This window comes from Engystomops pustulosus, chromosome 6 (assembly GCF_040894005.1).
Source record: "Engystomops pustulosus chromosome 6, aEngPut4.maternal, whole genome shotgun sequence".
Classification (NCBI taxonomy): domain Eukaryota; kingdom Metazoa; phylum Chordata; class Amphibia; order Anura; family Leptodactylidae; genus Engystomops; species Engystomops pustulosus.
Genome location: NC_092416.1, coordinates 118,742,929 through 118,767,315, shown reverse-complemented (window position 1 = coordinate 118,767,315; position 24,387 = coordinate 118,742,929). Strand labels below are relative to the sequence as shown.

At 40.3% G+C, this 24,387-nt stretch overlaps 1 protein-coding gene across 2 annotated transcripts in view; it reads left to right on the top strand.

Moving 5' to 3' along the window:
* Window positions 1-24,387, top strand: part of LOC140064118 (formin-H-like) — a 121,051-nt gene that overhangs the window by 5,341 nt on the left and 91,323 nt on the right. The window lies entirely within an intron of this gene.

The following is a 24,387-nucleotide window of genomic DNA, read 5'->3' as shown; positions in this document are numbered from 1 at the left end:
TCCTTCACTGTTCAGCGTGTATGGGCAGACGAAGAGGAGTTGGAGGAGTTGGAGGAGGAGGAAATGGACAGTCAGGCCAGTGAGGGGAGTGAATTCTTACGCGTTGGTACTCTGGCGCATATGGCAGATTTCATGCTAGGCTGCCTATCCCGTGACCCTCTCGTTCAAAGAATTTATTCCAGCACCGATTACTGGGTATTCACTCTCCTGGACCCACGGTACAAGCAAAATCTTTCCACTCTCATCCCTGGAGAGGAAAGGAGTGTGAGAATGCATGAATACCAGCAGGCACAAGCTGAAACACTATTTCCCTTCTGACAGCGCTAGCAGCAGAGTGCGTAGTTCTGCGGGACAAGTAGCGAGGGAGAGTAGGCGAGCAGGCAGCTTGTCCAGCACTGGCAAGGGTACGCTTTACAAGGCTTTTGCCAGCTTTATGTCACCCCAGCAAGACACTGTCACCTGTCCCCAGTCTCGGCAGAGTAGGGCTGATCTTTACAGAAAGATGGTGAGGGAGTACGTAGCTGACCACACCATCGTCCTAAATGATCACACAGCTCCCTACAACTACTGGGTTTCAAAGCTGGACATGTGGCACGAACTGGCGCTGTACGCCTTGGAGGTTCTTGCCTGCCCTGCCGCTAGCGTGTTGTCCGAGCGGGTTTTCAGTGCAGCTGGTGGCATCATCACCGATAAGCGTACACGCCTGTCGACTGACAGCGCTGACAGGCTGACGCTTATTAAGATGAATAAAGCCTGGATTTCTCATAATTTCCAATCTCCACCAGGTGAAGGAAGCTCAACCTGAATAATTTATGCACTCCTCCTCCTCCTCATTTTCCTCCTTCTCCTCCTCTTTGTACACTAACGCAGAGGAAACTGGCTATTTTTTGACAGGGCCCACTGGCTCTAGCTATAGTACTTTATGCATTTAATTTTTCTGGAGGGCCACCTACCCGGTCCTCTGTTTTAAACAATTTTTGGGAGTGCCACATACAGGCACTCAATCTATTTCATTTTTCTAGAGGGCCACCTACCTGCTCCTCTGGTTTGAAAACTTTTTTGGACTGCCACATACAGGCACTCAATCTATTTCATTTTTCTGGAGGGCCACCTACCTGCTCCTCTGGTTTGAAAACTTTTTTGGACTGCCACATACAGGCACTCAATCTATTTCATTTTTCTGGAGGGCCACCTACCTGCTCCTCTGGTTTGAAAACTTTTTTGGACTGCCACATACAGGCACTCAATCTATTTCATTTTTCTGCAGGGCCACCTACCTGCTCCTCTGGTTTGAAAACTTTTTTGGACTGCCACATACAGGCACTCAATCTATTTCATTTTTCTGGAGGGCCACCTACCTGCTCCTCTGGTTTGAAAACTTTTTTGGACTGCCACATACAGGCACTCAATCTATTTCATTTTTCTGGAGGGCCACCTACCTGCTCCTCTGGTTTGAAAACTTTTTTGGACTGCCACATACAGGCACTCAATCTATTTCATTTTTCTGCAGGGCCACCTACCTGCTCCTCTGGTTTGAAAACTTTTTTGGACTGCCACATGCAGGCACTCAATCTATTTCATTTTTCTGGAGGGCCACCTACCTGCTCCTCTGGTTTGAAAACTTTTTTGGACTGCCACATACAGGCACTCAATCTATTTCATTTTTCTGGAGGGCCACCTACCTGCTCCTCTGGTTTGAAAACTTTTTTGGACTGCCACATACAGGCACTCAATCTATTTCATTTTTCTGGAGGGCCACCTACCTGCTCCTCTGGTTTGAAAACTTTTTTGGACTGCCACATACAGGCACTCAATCTATTTCATTTTTCTGGAGGGCCACCTACCTGCTCCTCTGGTTTGAAAACTTTTTTGGACTGCCACATACAGGCACTATCCAACTTAAATTGTCTCCATAGCAGCCTCCACACGTTGTCTCCATTGCTACCTCCAAAATTCGTCCATATAGCTGCCTCCATACATCGTCCCCTTATCAAACAAGGTGTGTCAGGCAGAAATTTGGGTTGTTTTCATGGATTCCACATCAAAGTTGTTAACTTTGTCGCCACCCTGCTGTGTTATCCACAAAATATACTGGCAAACTTTTACCATTTACGGATATTATTTCAGCGCTTCTTGCGCATCTGTTTATATTCCCCTCACCCGCCATATCCCAAACTTATAAGAACGCTACTACACTTAACTTGGTGCAGGCTGGGACCGAGTCTGACCCTGGGGCTGGTCATATACTGCCGACGCAGAGGATTGCGGGGCCTACATCGGTCCAGGTCTCAAAGGCCTACTATACCTCCTCCTCCTCCCACCCCTCCTCCACCTCCTCCTCCTCCGAATTACCATCCGTGGGCATGGCGCCATCAGTCGGTAGCTCTAGGCACAGCAGCAGTGCCGTCGCTAAGCGACAGCAGGCGGTGCTCAAACTGCTGAGCCTAGGCGATAAAAGGCACACCGCCCAAGAGCTATTACAGGGCATTCCACATCAAACTTCTTAACTTTGTCGCCACCCTGCTGTGTAATCCACAAAATATACTGGCAAACTTTTATCATTTACCGATATTATTTCAGCGCTTCTTGCGCATCTGTTTACATTCCCCTCACCCGCCATATCCCAAACTTATAAGAACGCTACTACACTTGATCTTATACAAAAGGTTCTTAGAAGTGCTGTTTGGGGAGTAGCCTAGAGACAGGGGCTTGGATTGGCAAAAGCTCGTCTGGCAGCGGAGCGCCAGCTCCATGCCAAGATCCACCTAACATAGTTTTAACTGCAGCACCTTTAATCTATTACTAGTTCACTGCCTCCATACATGGTCCCCTTATCAAACGAGCAGAATTTTGGGTTGTTTTCATGGCTTCCATGTCAACTTTGTCGCCACCCTGCTGTGTAATCCACAAAATATACTGGCAAACTTTTATCATGTACCGATATTATTTGAGCGCTTCTTGCTCACCTCCTTTGGTTCCTCTCTGCCACCCATTGGTTTGAAGCCTGAGTCCATTTAGGGTATGTCGCCATCTCTAGCCTGCCGCTGCTGCCGCTGCCTCTGCATGCCGTCCCCTATAGTGTCAGGGTCAATTATTGGATGTTTTAGATGCTATCTAGCCATTCTGTCACTCTGTCATGGCCATGCTGTTGCCCATAATTTTGGCATAATGGTGCGTTTAAGCAGCCTCAGAGGCATCCATGCATGCTGCCCCTGCTGTTTCCTGTCCATTTCCGTGGTGTTTCCATCCTTTTCTGAGGTTCCCAGGTGTTTGGCCAAGCTTCCCTGTGCAGAGCCTTGGTCCCCTTGAAAAATGCTTGAGTCTCCCATTGACTTCAATGGGGCTCGTTATTCGAGACGAGCACTCGAGCATCGGGAAAAGTTCGTCTCGAATAACGAGTACCCGAGCATTTTAGTGCTCGCTCATCTCTAGTCTTTATCAGTCCAGTACCTCTGGTACACATGGTTCAGGGTTACTTGTGAGCCAGTGTCCAGGAGGGCTGTGAAGGGAAGACCATCTATCACTATGGCTATCAATGACATACCTCTAATATACTTATTGCTTTAGTTAGATGCAACAGACCATCTTACTTCCGGGTCCACTACCCTGGGGCTCGCCCATTTAATGGACACTTCCTTTCAATGTGACCAACTTTATTGCATTGTCTGCATATTGGTCATCTGGTGGGATTAACTTGGTCTGTGGGACGAAGTCTGGTGCAGGGTAGTTGCTGTGGCGACAGTCTCCACCATGGCCTATGCCAGGGCAGGTCATCTGTACTGAACACTTTTAGTTAACTCCTGCACCTCCAACCTCAAATCTGTAGAGTGGTCCTCAACTTCAATCTGGTGATGTGAACTAGGACATTGTGGACACTGCCACCTGGTGACACCTGATAGATGGCTCACTATAAGCATGGGTGCTTTCCCGTAGCACTCGGATGGCTTGGTCCGTGTCTGAATTCTGTAGGGACATCATAAGCAATTGGGTCTTACTGGACGCAGATAGCAAGCCTTCCACAAATTGCTCTGTTAACATCTTATCTTCATCCTGCAAACGGTCTGGATCAATCTGTTTAACTGCCCGCAGCACCTCCTGCAGGTTAAGGGCATAGTCATGGATGGTATCCTTGGCCTTTTGCTGATGGGTGTCATAGGCGCCTTTCTAATAATAAATAAACTAGAAGTTACACATCATTACTATAGTAACAGTGCATGAAAGTCTGCTAGATCATCAATGGGAGCAGAGCATAAGAGGGAGGAAGAGTTACTGAGAACTTGATGTTTCCACTGGCGACCATCTTTGTGATAACTCCACCTACTTCAGAAAGCCTATAACATTTTGTGAATCATAAAATCAAACTATTTAAAGGGCATCTGCCACCAGGATGAAGGGCTGTTTTTTTTTTTCTTTTTGCTGTTATAGAATGTTAACATTTCATAATTTCAAAATTTTATGGTCCATTACATGGACATAATTCAAACCCCACAAATGCAAAATCCAGACCTCCGCAATCCTGGGCCATCCCCTTTTTCCTTTCATTTCATTACCCTGGTAATCTTAATGATATATTACCACAAGTACCTGTTATCTAAGTGTAGCATCTCTCAAATGTTTTGTTTTCTCTCAGTGCCTCATTTGTAACGCGCCTGATGAAGGGGCCTGTGTGACCTGAAAGCTTGCAGCAAGAAGATTTTTTCTTATTACCCAATAAAGGTATAATTCCTTAAGAACTTTTGTAGTAGTTTTTATATAACAGCGTTTAACAATGCGCCCAATTGTGATAAATTCCCCCTTAGAGAATACTTATTTCGGAGCTGCTACAGTCACATGGCAAGAATTACTGCCACTCCTCATGTGCACACATTGGACCAGGGCCACCATCTTGGAAATTTGTTTCATTAACATGTTCTATTCATTTATGCCACCCTCTGTTGTCTGAGAAACGTGTATGCCATTCTGAAAAAAATGGAAGTGAGAATGAAAAAAAACATCAGCTGGTTATTGTATGAGACAAAATTAGAGATGTCTGGAGGGAAGAGTCTAGCAGTGGTGTTAATCTTTTCTTTATTGAGAACAAAAGCACATAAAGCATTTCGATATTTGTGAAGAGTGTGACATCATGGTCCCCTTAATACTACAGGCTAAGTCAAAAGTCTTATATTTCAGAAACAAAAAAGAAAATGATATATTGAATATACTAAAGCAAGTAACGGATGATGGGATTGCCAAGTTGAAAGCCAACGTATTGGGTCGAGGGAAAGTTTTCCAATGGAAATGTGGTCATGTAGCATTGTCAAAGAAGATATTGGACCACATTTACTTACCAGGTCCCGTGGAGTTCAAGAAGTACAGTGTGTCCGATGATAATGTGATCGTGCGCCCGATATCCTGCATGTGTCGCTTCCCCTCTCAGGTCCGACGGAGTTCACCTTCTTCCTGGTGCATGTAAGTGCATTGTCCTACGACACAATTTGAATCTTAAATCCCACCCTCAGTCCGAATCAGTCGGATCGCTCCCCGATTCCGGTTGCATGAAAGCCAGCGGAACTGCCACACAATTCGATTGCGTGTGCCACAATCCCAGCGCAAACTCCTGTTAAATACCTGTCAAAGCTGCGCAAATACCGAAACCGGCAAACAGTCGAAACTGCGATCCGCGACCCTTAATAAACAAGCCCCATTATATTTAACTCTCACAGAAAACTATTGGTGAAATCATCTTTAAAATATATTTTGTGGTTTAAAAGAAATCTACCATTAAAATCAAACATGATAAACCAGAGACACTTACCAGGCACCATGACTGTTGTAATCTTCTTATATCCGTTATCCACAACCTACTTTTTCTTAACCCCTTAACCTCGAGGCCCTTTTTAGTTTTTGTGTTTCCATTTTTCACTCCCCACCTTCAAAAGACTATTACTTTTTTATTTTTCTATGTAGAGAGCTGTGTGAGGGTTTTTTTTGTATAACAAATTGCACTTCTTACTGGCAGTATTTTATATTCCATGCCGTGGGAAGTAGGAAATAAATTTCAAATGCAGGGAAATTGGTGAAAAACCACATTGGGCCGTTTTCTTGTGGGCTTGGATTTTACAGTTTTCACTGTGCACCCCAAATGACATGTTTACTTCATTCTTTGGGTTGAGGAGATAATGGGGATACCAAATTTGTACAGCTTTTATAATGTTTTTATGCATTTACAAAAATTAAAACCTCCTGTACAAAAAAAATATATTATTTTTTCATCTTCTGGCAATGCATCTATTTTTACGACTATACGGCCTTTGGATCACTTTTTATTGAATTTTTATACCATATTTTTCAAAATGGCAAAAAATTGCCATTTTCGATATTGGGCATTGTTTTCTGTTACAGGGTAATACACAATGAAAGAAAAGCGTTATTACATTTTGGGACACTGTGATTCCTAACTTGTTTATGATTTTACTGTTTATTTATATTTATATGACTTTTAGGGAAAGTTGGGTGATATGAATTAATATATATATTTTTTACTATTTTTTTTTTAGACCACTAGACTTTAGAGTACTTTAACCCTAGGTTGTCTGATTGATCCTATCAACTTACTGCCATACTACAGTGGTTAAAACCAGACAGCCTTGGGTCTTCAGAAGACCCAAGGCTGTTATAGGAAACTGATCACCGCCCCCCAATGATGCCACAGAGAGCGGCGATATTCACCAAGATGGCTGGCGCTATCTTTTTGAAGCCGCCAGCAGCTTTGCACTTCTAGCACCGATCACTGGTGTTACCAATAAATGTTTGCTGCAATATATGCAGCAAAGACTTACTGGCTATGGAGAGGGCTCAGCCCTTTAACCCCTTAAGGACGCAGCCATTTTGTAGCTTAAGGCTCAGTCCGATTTTTTGGATTCGGACTTGCGTCGCTTTATATGGTTATAACTTTTGAACACTGTTACTTATCAAAACGATTCTGAGATTGTTTTTTCCCCACATGTTGTACTTCATTTTAGTGGTAAATTTTGGCACATAAGTTTTGCGTTTATTTACAAAAAAAAGAAAATATGATAAATTTTTTGAAAAATTTGCCATTTTCGAAATTCTAAATCATTGCGTTTTCAGGCAGATAGATTTACCACCTAAATAAGTTGCTGAATAACATTTCCCATTTGTCTACTTTACATTTTCATAATTTTTGATATGTCTGGATAATTTATTTTGATGTCACGCGGCTTACAAATAGAATATCGCTTTTCCGGATTTTCAGAATTGACTATTTTGGGGATAAATACAGTTTTGAATGAAATTTTACATATTTAGCATCAAAACCCCCTATATAACCAACCCATTTTCAAATCTGCACCCCTCAAGCTATCAGAAACAGCTTTTACGAAGATTGTTAACCCCTTGAGATCTTCATAGTAATTGAATCAAAATGGGGGTGAAATTTAGAATGGTCATATTGTTCCCTTATACGTTCATTTAGCACTAAAATTTACACATTTCCAAAATATAAAAAGAGAAAACCCACCATACAATTTGTTCTGCAGTTTCTCCCGAGTACAGAGACCCCCCACATGTGGCCGTGACTTGTTTTATGGGGGCACAGCGAGGCGCAGAAGGGAAGGAGCACCCTGCAGCTGCCAGGATTTTAGTTTCCTCATTGGCCCCTTTTGAAGGCTATAACATTTTCGCTTTTTCATTATTGGGGTCATGTGACAGCATTTTTTTTGCGGGATAAGATGCTTTTTCCATTGTTACCATTTTGGGGTTGGTATCACCTATTGTTGAAAATTTAGGAACTTTTTTTGAGGGCAGGAGTAGAAAAGCATCAATTCTGTACTGGATTTTTTACTTTTTTTTTTTTTGGTGTTCACCGTATAGCAGTGATGGCGAACCTATGGCACTGGTGCCAGAGGTGGCACTCAGAGCCCTTTCTGTGGGCACTCAGGCCATCACCAGAGATGACTCTAGGTATCTTCCTGCTGTCCCAGACAGCCCAGGACTTACTGTGCACAGAGCTATTTTAAAGTGACAGCTCTACCTGGGACTATTTTCTGCTATATTGGTGTCCTCAGGTGCTGGTATCAATGAAAACTGTGAAACTGTGTGAGCAGGGAGTATAAATCACAAATAGAATTTCTGTGTTGGCACTTTGCGATAAATAAGCGGGTCTTTGTTGTAGTTTGGGCACTCGGTCTCTAAAAGGTTCGCCATCACTGCCGTATAGACTAATAATCCTGTTATCTTTATTCTATGGGTCGATACGATTACGGGGATACCAGACATGAATATATTTTCTTACGTTTTACTAAATTTGTCAAACAAAACCCTAATGTGGGGAAAAATCTATCATTTTTGTATTGCCGTCTTCCAAGTGGCATAACATTGTTACTTTTTTGGCTACGGAGCTGGTTGATGGCTTGTTTTTTGCGGGACATGTTGTACTTTAGACCAGTATCATGTCTGAGTACATATGGTTTTTTGATCGCATTTTATAGCATTTTTTGTGGGATTGAAAAGGTAAAAATCATAATTTTTGGAGGGTTTATAGCAGTTTTTTTTTACGGCGTTTATCGTGGGGATTCAATAATGATTTACTTTTATTCTACGGGTTGTTACGGACGCGGTGATACTATATATGTGGGGTTTGTGTTATGATTTACACTTTTTTTTTAGTTATATGTCTCTTTATATGTTTTGGGGCTTTTGGGCATTTTTGGTGATTTATTACTTTATTTTTTTATTGAATAACATTTTTTTTTTACTTTTTCACTTTTATACCATGGGACATGAAGAAGCAATCATCTGATTGCTTCTTCATGATAATATTCTGCAATACTAATGTATTGCAGAGTATTATCAATGTCAGCCTATGCACTTGCATAGGCTGGCACTGTGCCAGTAAGATGACGTCACAGACGCCATCTTACTGGCAATTCTTGCAAGTAACTCTGGGGTCCAGATCGGACCCCAGAGTTACTATAGCAACGATCGGCGCCCCCCGAAAACGGTTCGGGGGGGCCGATCGTGGAGGAAAGACCCCCCAGATACATGTTAGATGCCGCGGTCGCGCTGACCGCGGCATTTAACGGGTTAAGCACCCGCGATCGGAGACAACTCCGATCGCGGGTGTTACACTGGGGTGCCGGCTATTAGTTACAGCCGGCACCCCGTGTTTCCCGATGCCGGTTCGGCTCTGATCCAGAGCCGAGCCGGCATAAGCGCCGTGGCGGATATATCCGCCACTGAGCGCTAAGTCACTGCGCTCCGTGGCGGATATATCCGCCACGGAGCGTGAAGGGGTTAAAATTATACTAATGAGTCTGAAGGGCTACTGTGGCTGTTTCCAGAGCCTCTCGATTTGCAGACTGCTTGGCACTCCCCTCTACCTCTTCCTGATGTAATTTCACTGAAGCACCGGAAGTTTAGCACTCATTGTGAGGAGGAAGTGCACCTTAACACTGTAACAGCTGTGAATCCACATCACAGCGGGGCTCATTAGCATAAATTTTAAAGGTTGATTTTGAAGGATGAAGGAAGGAGGTCATGGATAACAAATATAAGAAGATTACCACAGTCATGGTGCCTGATTTATCATGCTTGTTTTTAATTTTAGATTTCCTTTAACCCCTAGGTCACCCTCTTTTGGCCTTAAGGACGCGGCCCCATTATTCAAATCTGGCCTGTGTCACTATAAGTGGTTATAGCTTTGGGACGCTATAAGATATCTAGGGGATTTTGAGATTGTTTTCTCGTGACACATTGTACTTCAAATTAGTTTAAAAATTTGGATGAAATCTTTTGCGTTTAGTAATAAAAAAAAAAAGAAATTTGACAAAAATTTAGAAAAATTCTTTATTTTCAACGTTCTAAATTCTCTACTTTTGATGCAGATAGTCATAGCACCCAAATAAATTCATAACTTACATTTCCCAAATGTCTGCTTTATGTTGGATGTTTTTTTAAGATTCCACATATTTTACTAGAATGTTATGAGGCTCAGAATCTAGGTACCATTTTTCAAATTTTTTGTAAAATCACCAGAACCCGTATTTAGATGGACCTGCTCAAATTCTAATTGACACTGAGAGGCCTAAATAATAGCTAGACTCATAAATTACCCCATTATGGAAACTACACACCTCAACGTATGAAAAACCACTTTTAAGAAGTTTGTTAACCCTTTAGGTGTTTTATAGGGGTTAAAACAAAATGGAGGTGCAGTCTGCAAATTGTAATATTTTTTTTCACAATACACTCATTTTGGGTGGAAAATTAAACATTTACAATGGATTAAATGAAAAAAGGCTCCACAAATTTGATACCCGATTCCTACTGAATACACCGATACCCCATATGTGGTGGTAACCTGCTTTATGGGCGCACAGCCGGGCATAGAAGGGAAGGAGGCGCCATCCAGATCAGATTGTCACATTGTACAGGCTATAATTTTTTTTCTTTTTTTAATATGGACCTATAGGGGCTTATTTCTTTTGCCACATGAGACGCACTTTTCTGGTAGGTAATTTTGGGGCATCTATAGTGTTTATATCTATGTTTTTTTTTTTTTTTTTGGTCGTTAACCATACCATAAAAATAGTATATTATTTTTATTCTATGGTTCGCCACGATTACGAAAATACCTCATTTATATAGATTTTTTATTTTTTCCCATTTTTACAGAATAAAAAGTAATTTGGCAAAAATGTTGTTAATTTTAGCATCACCGTCTTTCATATGCATAACTTTTTTATTTGTCGCCTCACAAATCTGTTTAAGGGCTTATTTTTTGCAAGAAGGATTGTTCTTTTTAGTGGTCTTATTTTAGAGTGCATAACATTTTTTAAATCACTTTTTAGAGCATTTTTTTTATAGGGTATTAATTAAAAATTATCTTTTTTCGGAATGTTTTTGCAGTTTTTTTTCTGCGGTGTTTACCGTGCGGGTCCAGTAACAATTCTGTTTTATTATACAGATTGTTCTGGACACGGCAATACCAAATATGCGTGGCTTTTTAGTGTTTTTGTATACTTTATTAAGTGTTTTATGGGAAAGTGACATTTTATGGGCTCATATTTTAATGCATTTATTTTTTATTTATTCTAATGTGTAGTGTTTAGTGTTTTTCACTTTTTTTTACTTATACTTACTTGACTTTGAACCAGTGATGCTCTGATCGCTGGTTCAAGTTCAATACACTGCTCTACAATACTATTTTATTGTAGAGCAGTGTAATCTGTCTGGCATGCTCGCGCATGCTCAGACAGTTTGCAGTCAGACCCGGAAGGGGTCTGACTGCCAGGGAGAGCGAGCATCCCCGGGGCACATGCCAGTCCTCAGAGCTGCCCAGAAGTGTATCGGATCCCCCGGTAAGCATTGCGGGGGTTCTGATCCATAGCGCAAACACCCTTACACGCCGCGGTCATGGTGTGTAATGGGTTAACACCCGCGGTATTACCACATCCACTAGGTATTACCGCTTTAAGAGCCATTATGCCAGCAAATTGGGGAAACACAAGGTTACAGCATTGAATCACCAAGGGAAGGAAGAAGTTAGTAGTTTTTATGTTATTTTCTACACGTGGGCCATTTTTTATAGTGTTTGGCCAGATAATAAGCTTTTAACTTGGCAGAGGGAACTGCAGTGAAGTAAATTTACATAAGGTCTAAAGTTTGCTAACACATTTTGTCACCAATCCAAGAATCTGACATTCATAATGTGTTGATACAGTGACATTTCTGGAGACAGGGAGTGGCACAGTTTTATGTGGTTTTACATGCAGTGGGTTTTTCTTGGCGTATTATGAGCCAAAGCTGGAAAAGGGTTCAAAGAACAAGGAGTATATTAAGGAAAAATATATAAGCTTTGTTCCTGATGGATCTACTTCTGGCTTTGTAAAAAAACAAAAAAACCACATGCAATGGGTGTACACCCTCCTCTCAAATCCTATGTATACAACCTGAAAACACCCTAATAATGTTTGCTGAGATATAGTACCTAATTTTGCTTTGTAAGTACTGAGATTGCCATCCAGGCACTGCATCATACTGTTACATTGCAGACATTGGGGGATATTTATCATGCACCGGCATTTGTGGGCCTGTCGTACAAATAAAAGCAGCCTGTGACTTACCACATGTAAAAAGTCACCAGCTGCAGTGAATGTGACAATAACAGCAGTAACGCCCCGTGCAGGGCCACTCCCAGCCGCGCCCTCCACATGCCCATACACGCCCCCCTTCATGTCCCACTGGTGTAAAGGTGGCGGATTGGGCAAAATAATCGCAAATTCTAAAAATAAGCTAGCATTTTCGATTATTTTTAGGGCTTCTACGCCACAGATGTGGCAAAGAGGCCCTGAGGAATATGCCCCATTATGTCTACTGTATGGCTCCATTTAGAGTGCAGCATTCTGGTCTGTATTTTTCTTAAAGGGATTGTCTAGATATACTAATTATTTATACATGGCTAGGGGGTGCTGGAAGAGACCTTAAAAATAATAAAGAGCATATATTCACCTCTCTCCTAGCATCAGCTCTGGTTGTATAACAAGGCCAGTGGCGACGTCCTGACCACAGTCAAACACCTGCAACCAAAGCTGAAGCCAGAATATGGCTGTTTTCTGAAGGGCTTCTTTATATGAACAGATGCTGACAGCGACAGGCAGTGCTGCGGCTTAATAAGAGTGGGGAGAGAAGTGATTCTATGCTTTTTATTATATTTAAAGGCTCCTCAGCCTTATGTAAAAATTATTGCATTCTTGGACGACCCCTTTAAGTATTTGAAAAGCAAAACCAAGAATGGAACAAATACAAAAGAGCTGCAAAGTTTACATCAGTTTTTCTTTTTCAGGTTTACTGTTCATATACTTCCGTCTGCATGGAGCCTAAATTTAGGGCAAATCTGCATGTAACATGTACTTAGTTTGTAGATAGATTGCAGAAAAATATGACATATCTTTATCTTATGTCTTATGCTGAGGAGAGACTTGGAATGTTTACTGCCTCAAGCATAGGAATAATTTTTAAGTGTCTACATAACAGATAAACATTAACATAATTCCTGAACAAAGTACAATGCTGGCCATCAAAACACGCAACACAGACAAAGCACAAGGTATATCAAAGCCTGATTTATTATACAAATGACATAAATCACAGGGGGAAATGATTGTAATACATATCTCTATTCAACTTGCCAAACATGTAAAAAAATCTATATTTACTGTAGTCCCTGTCAGCGGCATTAACTACTGCTACGTGTCTCGGCTTTAAAAAGAACAGAAAGAGGCTTGTTACCCATTCAGGACCAGGCCCTTTTTTGTTCTTTTGTTCAGTTTTTGACTTCCCACCTTCCACAAACCATAACTGTTCTATTTTTCCATTTACAGGGCATTATGAGGGCTTGTTATCAGTGGTATATTTTAAGGTATTAGTGGAACCATTAAATATTCAGTATGGGGAATGTATTGGGAAGATGTCGTTTTCTCACAGTTTTATTTTTTCGGTTTTGAAGTTGTGTTCCAAATTTCACATCACCTTCATTTTTGGGTCAGTAACATCACAGAGATAATTTGATGTAGTTTTTGCACTGTATTATCATTCCCCCATGAGGTCATGGATATGCCAATCGTTCTAATGACAGCACACATTCTGTAAACATGACTGTGCCAGTGGCAGACTGGTACAGATCAATACCAAAATCCCCATATACTGCAACACAGTAGAAATGTAGTATATGCCAAGAGAGATCAGACCCCTAAGGGTTAAAGTACCCTAGGGAGTCAAAATATACAGAAGAAAAAAAAGTTTAAAAAAAAAAAAAAAACATTCTGGACTAAGCCATTTTATAGTTTTAGAACAAGCCCAAATTTTAAAATCTGGTATGTATCACTATATTCGGTTACAACTTTAGAATGCTTTAACTTACCCAAGTGCTTTCTTTTCAGATTTGATTTCTAAATGTTTTGCCCATTGTACAGTTAGGCTACCACCAATATTGGTCACTAATTAATGTCTGCTTTATGGTGACATCATTTTTTAAATGTTATTTTATTAGAAAACTAGGAGGCTCACAAAATAATTTTATTCCCGGCGGTGGACCCCTTAGCCAAAAATTGTACCCAAATGTCTGAAATACCACTTTTTTGCCATTTTACAACATATAATTATTTTAATAAAATACAATCAAAAGGCTGTAGAGTCCCCAAATTGGTATCAATGAAAACATCATCTCATTCCGCAAAAAAATTACACCTTACACAGCTCTTTACACCAAAGTATACAAAGTTATTAGCCTCAGAATAAGACAAAAAATGTTTAAAGCTACTAAAACATAAATAAAACCTATATATATATATTTAGTATATATATATTGGAAGTGTCATTTGGAGTGCACAATGAAAGCTGTAAAAACAAGACCCAAAAGTACTGGTGAAATGCACAACCACCTTCCCTTATACTCCTGGGGCACTTTCTTGAATAAACCACACAAAATACTATTTTATCAATACCTGTAAGGAAATAATTGACACTGAGGGTCATGTTGGGTCATGGAAACCAGTCACAGATTTACTATCACATATCTTAGCTATAAATATGAATCATTATAAATATCGGAAATCTCAGCATCGTACACATTTTAATTTAAATATCCACAGTGAAGAAAAATGGCTCGAATGTACTGTGCGCATCCGGACTCCAAGATGACAAGTCGACCAGACGAGCCAACCAGAATTCCATTATTTTTCCATTTCTCACCGCCAGACTTTGTTATAAAACTCGGATATATCAACATCATAGACATTCCAACGTAAATCTCCACAGTAAAAAACATGGCTCATCTGGACTCCCAGATGACAAGTCGGCCAGACAAGCACCACATCCATCTTCTCTCCATTTCTCATTGCCATTTGTGACTTCAGAACTATAAACAGAAAAAATGTTAAAAGTACAACAAAAAAAAACCCTGCAACTCGTACGGAGGGAGGGCGGAACTGCTTTGGTGCCGCAGATCCAAGATGAAGAGAAGTAGATGACAGCCCCTTATAAAGCCAGGAACAGCAAAGAGAAGGATAGGGGAGGACAAAACACTCTAGAAACACACAGCTCAATAAAGTGCTAAGTTAACCCTGTAGTGCAGAGACTAGAAACAGCATTGACCAGAAAATGTTTTTTTTTTAACAGTTTCACTGGAATTGGAATTTTTTTCCAGTTTCCCAGTACATGGTATGGAATATTAAATATCATCACTAGGAAGTGCATTTTGTTATGCAGAAAACAAGCCCTCAACAGCTGTGTACACAGAAAACTGAAAAGTTATGGAATTTTGAAAGCGTGGGAATGAAAAATGGAAGTGTTAAAATCAAAAAAGGCTATATCCTTAAGGGGACACCATCTATATGGCTTGGATAAAAAAGGATTGGGGTTGGCTTCTATAAATTGTTGAGCATACAAGGTGGTCAGCTCAACACAAATTTCTGCACTGAAATGGGTATTCCAGCGCACAGTCGGACCGTGCAACACATTTATCATGCAAAGTCTAACCAAAAATCCGGAATCTGGCATCCTATGCACACTATGCAGTTAAACTGCACATACTGCAGTTTGCGCTGTTTTTAGTAAATGTGGGTCTATGTTTTCTCTGAAACATTTAGTGTTCTATATTTAAATATAATAATAAATATATACATGAATAATTTTATTCTGATTTTTTTCACATAAAACAGCAAGCACGATAAGCATAATATTTTTTATTTTTTTTCTTGTAACACCGAGACTGACGCTGACACGGACTGATGCTTATGAACTGACACAGATGAACAGATGTACTAACAGTGACGCTAATGACAGTGACTGATGCAGTCTTTCCCCATAACCTGTGATATTCTTTCTCTCCAGAAAGGCATCAAGGACCTTCTTGAATATATACATAGAGTCCACCATAACAACCTCCTGCGGCAGAGAGTTCCATAGTCTAACTGTAAAGAACCTTTGTCTACACTCACCGGCCACTTTATTAGGTACACCTGTTCAACTGCTCGTTAACACTTAATTTCTAATCAGCCAATCACATGGCGGCAACTCAGTGCATTTAGGCATGTAGACATGGTCAAGACAATCTCCTGCAGTTCAAACTGAGCATCAGTATGGGGAAGAAAGGTGATTTGAGTGCCTTTGAACGTGGCATGGTTGTTGGTGCCAGAAGGGCTGGTCTGAGTATTTCAGAAACTGCTGATCTACTGGGATTTTCACGCACAACCATCTCTCAGGGTTTACAGAGAATGGTCCGAACATCCAGTGAGCGGCAGTTCTGTGGGCGGAAATGCCTTGTTGATGCCAGAGGTCAGAGGAGAATGGGCAGACTGGTTCGAGCTGATAGAAAGGCAACAGTGACTCAAATCGCCACCCTTTACAACCAAGGTAGGCAGAAGAGCATCTCTGAACGCACAGTACGTCGAACTTTGAGGCAAATGGGCTACAGCAGCAAAAGACCACACCGGGTGCCACTCCTTTCAGCTAAGAACAGGAAACTGAGGCTACAATTTGCACAAGTTTATCAAAATTGGACAGTAGAAGATTGGAAAAACATTGCCTGGTCTGATGAGTCTCGATTTCTGCTGCGACATATGGATGGTAGGGTCAGAATTTGGCGTCAACAACATCCTGCCTTGTATCAACGGTTCAGGCTGGTGGTGGTGGTGTCACGGTGTGGGGAATATTTTCTTGGCACTCTTTGGGCCCCTGGGTACCAATTGAGCATTGTTGCAACACCACAGCCTACCTGAGTATTGTTACTGACCATGTCCATCCCTTTATGACCACAATGTACCCAACATCTGATGGCTACTTTCAGCAGGATAATGTCATAAAGCTGGAATCATCTCAGACTGGTTTCTTGAACATGACAATGAGTTCACTGTACTCAAATGGCCTCCACAGTCACCAGATCTCAATCCAATAGAGCATCTTTGGGATGTGGTGGAACGGGAGATTCGCATCATGAATGTGCAGCCGACAAATCTGCGGCAACTGTGTGATGCCATCATGTCAATATGGACCAAAATCTCTGAGGAATGTTTCCAGCACCTTGTTGAATCTATGCCACGAAGAATTGAGGTAGTTCTGAAGGCAAAAGGGGGTCCAACACGATACTAGCATGGTGTACCTAATAAAGTGGCCGGTGAGTGTATGTTGATGGTAGAATCACTTTTCCTCTAGGTGTAGAGGATGCCCCCTTGTCCTGGTCACAGGCCTAGGTATAAAAAGATCTTTGGAGAGATCCTTGTACTGTCCCTTCAGGTATTTGTACATTGTAATGAGATCTCCCCTCAGTCGTCTTTTTTTCTAAACTGAACACAAATAATTTTGTAATCTGTCATTGTATTCAAGTTCCCCCATTCCCCTAATAATCTTGGTTGCTCTCCTCTGCACCTGTTCCAGTTCTATTATGTCCTTTTTATATACTGGTGCCCAAAACTGTACACAACAATGTGTGGTCTGAGCAGTGATATGTATAACGGCAAAACTATGTCCTTATCATGCGAATCTATTCCTTTGCTGATATATCCCATAATTTTCTGCTCACTAAAATTATGTTTACCATCCACCAATACCACCAAGTCTTTTTCAGCTCCAGTTTGACCAAGTAATTGACTCTTTAGAACATAATTAGACTTTTTTGTTTCCATGGCCCAAGAGCATAACTTTTCATTTATCTACATTAAACCTCATCAAACCTTTTCTCTACCCACTCTTCAAGCTTCCACAAATCCCTCTGTAATGTTAAATATCAACCTCAGTATTAATTACTTTACACAGCTTAGTATAATCTGCAAATATTGAAACTTGACTGTGTAAACCCACTACAAGGTCATTAACAAAAATATTAAAAAGAAGTCGCCCCAATACTGACCCCTGTGGCACTCCACTGGTAAAGTCAACCCAATTTGAGAATATGCCATTAATGACGACCCTCTGTTTTCTATCACTAAGCCAATTACTTACCCAATTACACAGATTTTCCCCAAGTTCCAGAAGTCTCATTTTATGTACCAACCTTTTATGTGGCACTGTGTCAAATCCCTTTAAAAAGTCCACATACAACATCTACAGAGTCCCCTAGATCCAGTCTGGAACTTACTTCCTCATAGAAGCCAATCAGATTAGTCTGATAGGACCAATCTCTCATAAACCCATGCTGATGTAAAGGTTACATACAGTGAGATACTCCAGGATAGCATCTCTAACAAACCCCTCTAATATTTTCCCCACAACAGAAGTTAGGCTCACAGGTCTGTAGATTTGGCTATCTTTGTGGTTGTGAAGTGGTGCTGTACCTCCTGGGTTAAACTGTTGACATTCCAAAGAGAATTTACATCATTCCTCATCGTGACTTCCACCAGTGGATTTTACTGGGCAAAGACAGTTGAGAAGGCGACATTCAGTAGATTGTCCCTTTCCTCATCTCCTTCCACCATGTTACTCCTCTGAGGGCCCACACTCTCAGTTTTTAGTTTCTTATCATTTATTGACTTGAAACATAATTTGGGATTCTTTTTGCTCTCCCTGGCATTATTTCTCTCAGTCTCTATTTTCGCAGCCTTTATCTTCTCTTTACAAGATTAATTTTTCTGTCTATGATCCAGTAACGCCTCATCGCTCCCTTTGAGCCATGTCTCACTGATACCCACTATCTCATATTTGCGCTCCAACATCTAGTTCCTCCATTTTGTTTGTGAGGCTTCTGGCATTTGTGTACATGCACTTTATATGGTTTTTCCTATCCCTATTCTTTTGGTTCTTTTTCCCCAATATTATTCCAGCCCCTCTTCCTCCCCCATGGACTATGGCTTTTCCCAGTTACCTGTCTACACTGCCTTTTGCCCTGCACAAATGTAGTTGCCCTCCCCCCAAGTCTCTAGTTTAAACACTCCTCTAGTTTAAACATTTCCCTCAAAATAGCTGCACCCTCCCCATTGAGGTGCAAACCATACTTACCACTTATTTACCTCCCTAATCTCCCGCTGCCTTTCTGGTGTGGCACATGGTACAGGTAGTATTTCGGAGAAAACTACCTTTGAGGTCCTTGCCCTGAACTCATTGCCTAAATCTCTGAAATAATTTTTAAGGACCTTCCACCTACCTCTTACTTTGTCATTGGTGCCAATGTGGTTCCTCACCAGCTCCTTCCAATAATTTGTAAAACTGATCCTCAACATGCCAAGCACCCAGCAAACAACACTCTCTGTTCGGTATGCACGGTCTTTGTGACAGATTGCCCTGTGTGTTCCTCTAATAATAGAATCTCCCACTACCAACACCTGTCTGACCTTGCCTGTGCTCCTATTACCCTTCTTACTGGAGCAGACAGTCCCCTGGTTGCTAGAGGCCATGTCTTGCTGCAGCATTGCTACCCCAGAGCTGATATCCCCCTCATCCGCCAGCCTGGAAAACTTATTGGGGTGCACCAGATCAGGACTAGACTCCCTGCAACTCTTCCCTCTACCCCGCCTTCTACATGTTACCCAACTAGCTGCCCCCTCACTCTGCACCTCCATACTTCCATCCCCAAAACCCTACTTAACTAAGACACTAAATGATTCTAACAAATAAAAAAAAGGAAAGGTAATTTCTTTTATAGACTGGAGTTATTGGGAGTGAACACAGTGGGCAGCAGAAGGACATTGGCTCCATTCACCTCACTTTCACTATATTGCTTGGGCAGAACGGAGATTGCAGCCCTCCTCTTCTTCTGTTAGCTGATTGCAATCTGATTGGTCAGTCTATACAAATTGGCCTGTCAGAATGATTGCGGCAATGGATCACTGTGACTAGTCCCTTGCTGGTTCCTAGTATTCCAAACATGGCTGCTAGCAGTCATTTTATACAGTGACACTGTAAAGCCTAAATGTAACTGTACATCCTGGTGCTGGAAGGGGTTAAGTCACCCTTCTTTCCATAGAAATGGTATCTGATAACCGAGCTTTCAAAATCAGGTATTACAAGTAGAGAAACCCTTAACGAAGTAGGTTGATAGTAGCTGAAATGCAGTTGGTTTAACAGGAGTGTAGTGTGGATTCTACAGGTTACATTTCCTCTGGAGCAGCTGCTTTGTAGCAAAGAGGAAGGTGTGTGTCTAAAAGATAAAAAGCAGGTCTTTTTAGATTCCTGACACTAAATAACTAAAGACTGTCCATGTAGTCAAAGACAATCGGTGACAGAATTTAAGACCTCCCCTCAGCGTGTTGTAACAAACTGGATTTTGTTATAGTATTACGTATAGTGTAGCATTTAGCTGAGATTAAGTTAAACTAGAAATTTGTTCAGATTTTCAGGACATGAGGTTTGTTGAGGTCTGAAAGTTTTAAGTTCTAGAGGTTAACAGGTTGGAAAATGTCATATTGTAACTTGAAATGGAAACATTGGAGGGGTATTGTTTTTTTCTTATATTTGTGAATTTTTACCACAGCTGCGGCAAAATTAGCGAATTTTATACTCTCCCTGCAGTGTTTGCTGTTTCCTGATTCATTTACATTACAAAAATCCAGTTTAATTTTTCAGAAAAAGTTGCAATTGCGATAAATAGTTGCAACTCCAGTTCGAAGCAGGCGTAGCTAGTAATTAAGACTAGGCTGCTCAAACATAAAACTCCTGTGTAAGATAAATCACACTATAAAATAAAGCAAGCAAGCCCAAAACACAGAAAAAAGACAGGTGCCATTTCCAGACTTCGATAATTGTCCTCATTGATAAGTGATTATAAATTAGCCCCAAAGAAGTGTCTGCATTGAGCTGCTTATCTGGTATCTGTTATCCTAGTTAATAATTTTCCTACCTTACTGGATTCATCATGTGAAATCTGTTTTAATGAATGGAAGTTGTAAAGCTGGTAAAAAGCAGAAGTTATTCATCATCTCAACAAAGTGCCCTGGTTCAATGGAAAACAAAGTCTGATGATGGGCAATGTTCACACTGCAGTTACGAAACCCTTAGGCAGACATACAACAGAAGACTGCTGTTCAGGGAGCAGAACTGATCTGGGGTGCACAAGAAACCAGGCAAGATAAATATAATAGAGAAGAGGGATGAAATGTGGAACTCACCGGAGTATAGTTCAAATGTGGAACTCACAGGAGTATAGTTCAAACAAACTTCTTTATTGTTGCAGAGGTTACAGGACAGAATGAGGTGCGGCCTCGCCAAGGCGATGGACCATTTTGTGCATTCGAACGCACTTTTTCAAGCCTTCTCAACAAAGTGCACCTCACCTATAGCACAATGACTTATCTGTTCACACCTTAAAGGGGTATTCCCGCAAGACAAGATTCCTAAATATACTTAGGATAAGAAAATAACACATTCTCTAATTCACTGATAACAAAAATACAGCATTTCACAGATCTAAGTCCAACCTGTTTCTTTTTTTCCTGGTGTTTACAATTTTGGTTATCACTGTATACACCATAAATCTCCTGACTTTGGTCAGATTCTTCTCATGAACAGCTTCTCTTGTCTGCACACTGTAGTGTTCTCTTCCTCATGCCTCTCCCCCTGCATTACAAAACAGGGCAGACACAGGTACTTACTGCTGGCAAGCAGAAGTGTGCAGAGACTTACTCTACAAGCTACAGACAGATGTCATGGATATCATGTGTCAGATGCTAGTCGAATGTTCAGAAGCTAAATAAAAATGTAGATAAACTCTGTACTATGACAATCTAAGCACATTGTCTGCACACAGCATCTCATAGCACAGAAGAATCATGTAGAGTCTGCTTAGAGAGTCCCTGTCTACAGTGTAGATTCTTACACTGACCTGTCTAGGGCGTGATAGGACCAAAAACAGCAATAAAACTGACTAAAATTGCAAAGTAAGGTAAAAAATTGACCTTTATTGTGTAAACATCACTAGGGGATTAACATTAACATTTGAGAACATTCTTTCATGGGAAAGCCCCTTTAAGTACACGGCCTAAAATGGTCTTCAGGCTACAGCAATTTTTTTCCATTTTCCCTGCTCAAATTCCAAAATACATAGTTTTTTAAAAACATTTTTTATCTCATATGGGCATATGAGGGCTTGTTTTTTGAGGTAAGATTTGTATTTTCCAATGGGTTTGTTTGTATGGGAAAAAATTGCATATGGTGCAAATTTATTAACTCTTTCCTGCAGCGGAATACAATAAAACTGCTGTTTTGCCACTTGCTTTTTAGTTAAAACTGTACACTGTACAGTATTATAAACAGAATAAAATTATTCTATAAGTTAGTACAATTATGGAGACACCAAACATGTCCAGATTATCTCATGTTTTACTACTTTAGCAAATAAAAAACTTTTTAGGGAAACTACATTTGCTTATGTGTCTCCATATACTGAGAGCTATAACATTTTTATTCCTCAATCAAGAGAGGATTATTAGGACTTATTTATTGTGGGAAAGGGTAGCGGTTAGTTTGCTACTATTGTAGGGTACATCTGACTTTTTGATCACTTTCTATTATAGATTTTTGGGAGGTAGGAATCACTAAAATTAATTTTTTTTATTTTTTTATTTTTATGTTTTATACCCTTCACAGTACGGGTATAACAATGTAATATCTGCTTGGCCAAGGTCACTACAGACTTGTCAATACCAATTTTGTGTGTTATTTTATTTTTTTTTACTCAAAATATAATTATATATAGGGGAATGGGTAATTTTGTGGTGTTATATATATATATATATATATACACATATATGTATATACTATATAATTTTATTTAATTTTTTTCTACTGTCCCACTAGGAGCTTCCCTGTTGCATCTGTCTCTCTCCTTAGCTGTCGCGACAAGGAGAGATCTCCCTGACCTCATGGGGCAACGGCCCGCTAATTAGGATGAACTATTTTGTCATGCAGTTAATATAAGAAACTTTAAACATGCATATTTAGACTTCTCTAAGTAACAGAAAGAAATTTATTGAATATTTATAGAATATATATTGTTGCAATATCACAAAAAACCCCAGTCTAACCTGTGCGGGTTGAAAAGCGGCAAGGAACTCATCCAACAGCTTTTTACCAAAACTTTACTCCTTTTGCAATGTTCAAGGAGAAAACTGTGGGCAACCCCTAGTAATTATAGCTCTGTAGAATCTAGCACATTTTGGGTATTCCTTTTTTAGAATGACAGAATTTGGGAAAATCCACAGCAAATTTCCTGTGAAAACGTTGCAGGTTTTATAGTCATATTTCTCATTATGTTTGTGTAATGTTATTGAATTTGTGGTATTTGTGGTTTGAAAGGGTTAAGGGCACTGACTTGGATGAGAAAGATAACAGGTGTAAAAATTAAATCAGGAATGCCACATTTTATAGAGAGTTATGTCCATCTAGTGGACAGTCTTTGTAATACACCCATTGTAAGCTTTGAACATTTACAATAAGGAAATGATGAGTCCTGGGAATCAATGGATATAAGGTTTTGCCAAATTAAACCTAAACCTTAAATTATTTTTTGGAGCCTTATTTTTTCAAACTGGTGCAACTGAAATTTTTTGTGTGTTCATTCCTGGTGTTTCTGGTGTTTTCTACTTATATTGCTATAATGGTGGACAGGTCAGTCAATAGAAAAAGTTGACTGCATATGAATGAATCTGATGTAACTTAACAGAAATTGTACACAGCTTTGCTGAAAAGTAGATGTGGTGTGAAATTCATCTTTTTTTTTCTGAAACTTGAGTATATTTTATATATATTTTGCGTAATTGTTCTTGGTCCGATAATGGTGCATTTTAAAGGGAACCTGTCACCAGGGACTTCATTTTCACTAAAGACAGTTTACAGAAGCCTATTACAACTGTATTACAAATAAACCTTTCTGCTTTCTCTAAGCATTTTCATTACAATATAATTATGTGTTATAACTTACCTTGCACCCTGACAGAATCCTCTGTGTAGTTCTAGGGGTTTGACTTTGGTTTGGATGCATTTAAAAAAAACATGTGACTTGTCTGTGTTGCTCACTCCTCAGCTCTTGGCCCCCACCTTTGTGCTCTCTGTGAGCTGTGTGAAGGAGCAAGAGGTCTTTAGTGAAAATGAGGTCGCTGGTGACAGGTTCCCTTTAAAAACACTGAAAATGCATGCGTTTTTGTATATTTACTATGGGTCTGGCAGGTTTGAATCTGTATTTTTGGAAGTGTAAGCAGCTGAATTAACACTTTCATTGTTAGTTAAATTTCCACAAATAAAGAAAAACGGATTCAAACAAGGCAAACACATGCAATTCTTAGAGGTAGATGAAGAACACAAAAGAAATTTCCTTTCAGCGTGTTTCACCTCCAGGCATGTTCAAAGTGACATGTAAAATAAGAAAGAAAGGGATTTATGCAAATCATAGATCTTTCTTGTATT